Below are 6,730 nucleotides of genomic sequence, written 5' to 3'. Positions count from 1 at the left end.
TTCACAATTGACTCCTTAGCGACTTAATAGAGAAAACTGTAAATCTATGGATTTTTAAATGTGAAAATTTATGTTTCACAAACATATTGTGCGTGCGTTTTCATGACCATCTTGTTTTTTATAATAAGTTAAATTAAAGAAAATTAAACCCTATTTTGATGGCGCTACAGTTCATAATCGCATATTTGATTAATTTATTTATTTAATAAAAATTTATAAACGAATATAATATTAAACAAGATGCCATTGAAAACGCACACACAGCAATCAACAACAGACCGTATTCCATACACGCAAGTCTCAAAATCGTCTAAGCGACTAAAACGTAGTGCGTCAAAATTATCTAGATATACCTAAATTCGACAGTAGATAACGTCTACCTAACGTGTTGGTTCGCAATGACAATACATTCAAGTTTTTTTTAGAAATTTTAAGCAAAATAAGTATAAGTATAAATAATTTTATAAGTAAAAAACAATTATTTTCGTGGTTCTAAAGTTCCCTCGGGTTACGTTACGATAACTTAAAAAAATTAAAGACTGATTTTTCTTAAATAAGTTGGTATTATTTTTGAAACATTTAACAATAGGACGCCGAATTTCTCAAAATTCCTACTTCATTCTATAAATATCAAATCGTATGTTACGCCTGTATTAACGACCTCTACGTCATTCTAAATCCCGTACTTAATCCAAACATTGCTTATAAAATTTTTCACTATTCACTACTACCCTCAAAAAAAAAAGCACCTAAAATAACTGTACGTTTCAAAAGTGCTTCTAGAAGAAGTCTAATTGAATTAATAAATGTTTGAGTTTGTATTTCCGAACAAAAAAAATAAAAAAAATACAAAAATCTTTATTATTACATAAACAAAATCGAATGTAATTGATTGCGAACCTGTTTTAAATCAATATTAATTATATTTCGACGCATTATCTTGTTTCTGCGTTTTCGGGTTGCCGCTGCGGGGACGGCTTGTTGGCTTCGATCCGCTTCTTGAGTGGTGTGTTGTATTCCCAGCCCTCTTCTGCCTTTGGACTAAATAGCTGAAAAAATAAGGTTTTGATTAAGAAATGAATTGTTAGGATTTATCTAAGGGCAGACTTTTCAAGCTTTGGTTAAAACTTATCAATCAAATATCGTAGTGAGCAACCACTTAAAAATGTGTTAATTACTGCCTTTTAACATTTTATAGGTGACATTATAATATTATTGTGTAATTCTTTATTGGACGGATAAGGTTTCAAGCCTTGAAAACTCCGTATTAAAATAGAAGTAAAAAAGGAATGAATTTTGTAATGTTATTTTGAATTAGTTATTATACTAATATTATAAAGATGAAGAGTTTGTTTGAACGCGCTAATCTCAGGAACTACTGGTCCGATTTGAAAAATTCTTTCGGTGTTAGATAGCTCATTCATTGAGGAAGGCTATAAGCTATATATCATCACGCTAAGATCCACAGGAGCGGAGTAATGCGGGTAAAACCGCGGAGCACAGCTAGTTTGTAAATATTTTTATTTTTTTAATAAAGTGTTATCTTATTAGCTAGATAGTTAAACTTTGCGGGAGCGATTTGACTTTTTAAAAAAAAGAAATAAAATAAAATTAAAATTAAACTTATTTAATTATTACTTAACTATAACAAGTGGACGATTTGGAGTCACAAATGTTAATGCCAGAATTACATGCAATGATACAATCGATACCTTATTACGAAACAAATGTTTTTCAATAACTGCTATGCTTATGCTAAATTGCAAGAACTCTCCGGTGGTCTTGCTGAGGCCAGCGGAAAGCTATTGCTCAACCTAATACAGAGGGTTGGGGTGGATGCGTAACTCCTCCCTCCTTAAGTGCGAAATTATCGGTTTGTTCATTTTTAATAACTATCCGATGATTTCGCAGACATGTTACATTTAATATCTTATAACGAAGTAAAGTAAAAATAGAATTACAAGTACAAAGATTAAAAATAGAGACGTATAGCCTAAAGTAGCACTGAATCTAAAATTTCTTTCACTGTTAACCATTTCACTATCACTGAACACTGATTGCTTTAATATCGTTGACATATATTTAACTTCGTCCAGGTTGATGCCTCGCATATTGAGTACACGTGTACTGGATAATATTGGAGTTCTATTCACAGGTAATTGCGGCAAAACTATAATTTTTGTTGGTTCTACAGGATCATTCTCAGTGATTACTTGGTGAGGGCGAATCGTTATATTCTGGATCTCGATGCTACATGGTTCGTCGATGGTCATTATGTATGTGCCCACGACAGGATATTTGCTGACATCACCATTGCAAATTTGAGTCAGAGTATTTCTGTATTTTGAGAAAAGTATCCAACTTATAGGTGTGATTCTTTGAATTCTCACATTCTCTATATTGATTAGCTGTTGTTCGCAGTGCATTGGGTTTCCTTCAAATTTAAGCAGTTGTTCTATGCAAGTAGTTTCAGGATATGGCGTTTGATTTTGTTCATCGCATAGAAATTGTTCTCCAGCAGCGAGCGATCGGCACGGTTTTACGATCGGTAAGTATTTCATCCCCTTTGCCAACAGGTAAGGATATTTAGGAAAAATGGAAACGGTATTACTATCGGATTCACGGTACATAGGTATAGAGTATAATTTGTAATAGTTATAAGTATAATTATCTGTAATTGGAACCTCCATTATGAACGTAATCTGGTTTTGTTTAATATACGATTTAACATTAATAGTTTCTTCTAGTTTTACTAAATTTGCCTCACTCGCTTTAAACACTAAATTTTCAGTTTGAGATATAAGAATTAAATGTTGCAACAGCTCAGTAGAATTAATAATACTTTGATGTAATATGGATACTTTACTAAATGCTAGAGCGGTCTCTATTTCTCCTAATTTTATAAAAATAGAACGAAAATTACTAACAAATAAATTTAAAAGGCTTACAACATAAGTAGTATAAACCCAATGATTATCCTTAGATGCTAATTCCTTAATCATAGATTCTACAATTTTTAAACGCTTATCTAATATATTAGAATTTTGATTTAAGACTTCAGTAGAATTGATAAAACTATCGAGCATTTTAGATATTAAGGTAATTTTATTTCTAATGATAGTCTGATCGTTTTCAAGTTTAGCTGTAAGTTTATCGTATCTAATTGCGTCACTATAGTCTAAATTTCCCGTTATAATTTTAATTAAGGAACCCAGAGGGTTGAGGATACCTCTTTTGACGCGTTTGTGTGGAACTAACTGTTCGTATTTCTGAACCGTTATGTCGCGAATATATTCAGCGTGATATTTTGCCACTTGAAAATCGTGTAAGTATGAAATATTCTTATTAATTAAACTATCGAATTCACTGTATTTGCTAATAATAAAATTTAAGTCATCATTTATCTTATCTAAATTTAAAACCTTAATTATAGTCCAATAGTCTGTTTGGAGATATGCTTGCCCTTCTTTCACAGGATAAATTCCCGGGTTATGTTGAAGAAGTTGTAGTTGAAGGGCCAGCGCGGACCTCATCACTATCAGCCAACACCACAACGCGGAAGGCGTTTTACATTTTTAATAGGGACCATAGTCTTCCTTTTACCAATCTCTATCGATATAACGTTCCTTGAACCTTGACCTATAACCTTAGCTTTATGGAATCGCGGCTTATCCTTGCCTTTTCGCTTATTAACGTCTTTCGCAAATATATTTTTTCCTGAAGGGAGACTGATTTGATCTTCACCACCTCTCCTATCCTTTACTTTTTGCTTAGTTTCGATGATTTTCATTTTAGAACACGTTTCACAAGCATTAATAAGGGCTGAAATAGTTTCCTGCATATTGTGCCAAAAATAATTTCTACGTATACTTGCTAGAGTCTCTTTAATACCGCGGTGACACGTTTTGCCTTGATGGTGTTTTATTATAATAGCCTTTTGTTCCTTCTCATCTTCTATAAAAACTACACGCTCCGTACATTCAAATAACAATACTGTATCCTTTCTAAATAATTCTATGACAATGCTAGTGAACTGTTTGCGATGTTCATCATCTTCGAAATAAATGAAATACTTAACTTTCGGTTTAATATACTCTTTTAAAAATTGTTTTACTAGATCTGGGTTATTAATAGGCAAGAATACTTCTAAGACCTTTTGTTTTTCACGTGAAAGGTCGTGAACTTGCATTTCGTTCTTAAACCACGTATATACTAAAATTTGATTTGGTTTCGTATCTATTGCTTCATGTAATATAGGTATACCGGACGATTCTACTATATTAGCTGAATGAACTGTATCCGATTTTGACGTTACAGATGGTGACCTGACTGGGTAGTCACATGTTCTAGGAGAACTTAGCGCCGATAGAGTTTCAGAGTCGGGAATAGATATCGTTTCACTAGAATCGCGTTCTGATATAGTAATTGTACTAGAGTCGTTACGCGCTCTTGGCCTATTGTCTTTATCGCCTATATTAACAACCATAGATTCGTTTTCATTATCGGAATGCGTAGCGTTAACTCTAATTCTAGATAAAGCGTCCGCGTTAAAATTTTGCTTCCCAGTATCAATCATAAATTTGGAATTAGTTTCAGGAATATAATTGTGTGGAAATTTCAGATTTGGATCGCAATTTAATTCTATGATTTTTTCCTTGTAGAGGCTTTCGTTTGAAAATTTTCTTCATCAGACGGAAGCACATTAACGTCTTGATTATCGTCAGTGGGGACAGTGGGTGTATAAATCTCATTCGCGACGTATTCGTAATTCGTATCGTAAGGATTACAGCCATAATAATTCGTATAGTCGTAAGGATTATAGCCATAGTAATAATTATCATATAGTGAATTGTCATTATGTAAGTCGGTTTCATTCACTCTAAAACCTGGCTGAGTTTTATTTTGTGGTCGAGGGGGTGCCGTCCTCATGGAAACGTCAGTAGACTCAAAGCGGTTATTTTGAGGAGGTCTTTGACCGAAATTATGTGGCGTCATACCAAAAGTTTCAGGAGGCCTATAACCAAATTGTGGGTTTTGATTAAATGTTGGCCTATAACCAAATTGTGGATTTTGATTTAATGTTGGCCTATAACCAAATTGTGGATTTTGATTGAATGAAGGCCTATACTCGAACTGTGGGTTTTTATTAAACGGTGGCTTATAACCAAATTGTGGATTTTTATTAAACGGTTGTTGGGGTGTGAATTTAAAACCAAATTTTTGAGGTACATTTGGTGTCCCAAAATTAAATCTTTGAGGATTTTGTAGAAATTGGGGCACCGTTGTGGTATTATTATGAATACGGTTGCGCGACTGATATTGTTCGTGAAAATTAACTTCTTCTAACACAATTTCTAATGCCTGTTCTAATGTATTAGGCGATTTCAGTCTAACAATTCGCACCATTTTGGGGTGCAATGGCCGTATACCATCTAACGGCCAAAGCCAACCTCACCTGCTCGTGGTGCACCCTGCCGATCAACGGACGAGGCTCTGGCGAAAAAATTTTCTAGAGTGGTAGGACTACAGCTACATATAATAGTCCTCTTTTGTATGTAGCACGAATGGGCTGTAGTCCGTCCGGCGCGATACCACTATCTCACAGAAAACCGGCGTAAAGCGTCTAGCGTTTCGCATTGGTGAGTGAGACATACCGGAAGCCCACTTCCCCCCATCCCCTTTTCTAATATGGCAGCGGAATTACAAATATTACTACCCCAGGAGGGTACCAACACTTTTAGTGCTGGAGAATCCCTCCCTGAGCACTCACGTTCAGGCTGCCCTGCGTATTCTGGGGAGGGCAAAATCCCGCTCGTTACTCATACCCGGGGCAACAAGAGAAAAAAGACCGCTGCACCCCTTTACACGCACTGCGTGAATTTCTGTAATGTAAGGGGCTTACACTCTAACATCAACGCCGTCCATCACCATCTTGAGACGGCGAAACCGGCCATGCTCTTTTTAACCGAAACGCAGATATCTTCCCCTTCTAATACATCATATCTCAATTACCCAGGATACAACCTGGAGCACAATTTTATACCCCGCGCTGGTGTTTGCGCATTCATCCGGAACGATATCTGCTTTCGGCGCCTCGGTTATCTTGAAGGTAGGGATCTATCCATCCTTTGGTTACGCGTAGATTGCGATGACCACCCCCGCGTCTATGCGTGCCTCTACAGATCCCATAGCGGTAATGATGAAACCGACCGACTCTTTGAACATATACAATCCGCTGCTGATACCATGCTCCTACAGATTCCTTCCGCTGAAATTGTGGTCCTTGGTGATTTCAACGCTCATCATATTGAATGGCTCCAGTCTCGTACCACTGATCATGCGGGTAAGTCTGTCCACGACTTTGCTCTTGCATATGGTCTTACTCAACTGGTAGCATCGCCCACGCGAATTCCAGATGTAGAGGATCATACGCCTTCACTGTTGGACCTTCTGCTGACTTCTCATCCGGATGGCTATCAGGTCAATGTTGATGCTCCTTTAGGTTCATCTGACCACTGCCTAATACGGAGTGTGGTGCCAATCCTGCGATATCCACGACCTCAGTGTAATGGCCGCCGTCGCGTTTGGCACTACAAGTCAGCAGACTGGGATGGGATGCGTACATTCTTTTCATCCTATCCCTGGGGCCGTGTTTGCTTCTCGGCAGATGATCCTAGCACTTGTGCAGACTCTGTTGCTGATGTGATACTTCAGGGGATGGAGCTTTTTA

The 6,730-nt window shown here is 36.6% G+C and overlaps 1 protein-coding gene across 3 annotated transcripts in view; it reads right to left on the bottom strand.

Annotated features, from left to right (window-relative positions):
* Window positions 1–843: 843 nt before the first annotated feature.
* LOC149901989 (oxysterol-binding protein-related protein 9) overlaps window positions 844–6,730 on the bottom strand; it is an 89,228-nt gene continuing 83,341 nt past the window's right edge. For all 3 annotated transcript variants that reach the window (XM_090110866.1, XM_090110869.1, XM_090110868.1), the window contains exon 16: window positions 844–1,049. The gene's annotated coding sequence lies outside the window, so the exon portion shown is untranslated. The remainder of the gene's footprint in view (window positions 1,050–6,730) is intronic.

Source organism: Colias eurytheme, chromosome 16 (assembly GCF_061535395.1).
Source record: "Colias eurytheme isolate Ceu_HAF_F1 chromosome 16, ilColEury1 Martin Lab GWU primary, whole genome shotgun sequence".
Lineage (NCBI taxonomy): Eukaryota > Metazoa > Arthropoda > Insecta > Lepidoptera > Pieridae > Colias > Colias eurytheme.
The sequence above is the reverse complement of the archived record's forward strand: the minus strand, read 5'-3'. Positions and strand labels throughout refer to the sequence as shown.